Raw genomic sequence first — 284 nt, forward strand, 5'->3', positions numbered from 1 at the left:
TATATATATATATATATATATATATATATATATATATCATATTGGATATGTGAACGCAATACGCAAGTCAAGCTGTCAGGCTGTGCATCTTCGACTGTGGTTGAAATCGGAAAGTAAATGTTTGCTGCCATCCCTACACATGCGAAAGTACAACACAGTGACTTTTGTTTATCGGTTCACCTTCACTTGTAATGAAGTGCGTATAAACATAGCTTAGCAGAGCACTGAAACACTCACTGGACCCTGCTGGAATCTGTTCTGCTTGTGACGAGCAAAACTCCGTG

The sequence above is a fragment of the Opisthorchis viverrini genome (genome assembly GCF_000715545.1).
Source record: "Opisthorchis viverrini unplaced genomic scaffold opera_v5_43, whole genome shotgun sequence".
NCBI lineage: Eukaryota > Metazoa > Platyhelminthes > Trematoda > Opisthorchiida > Opisthorchiidae > Opisthorchis > Opisthorchis viverrini.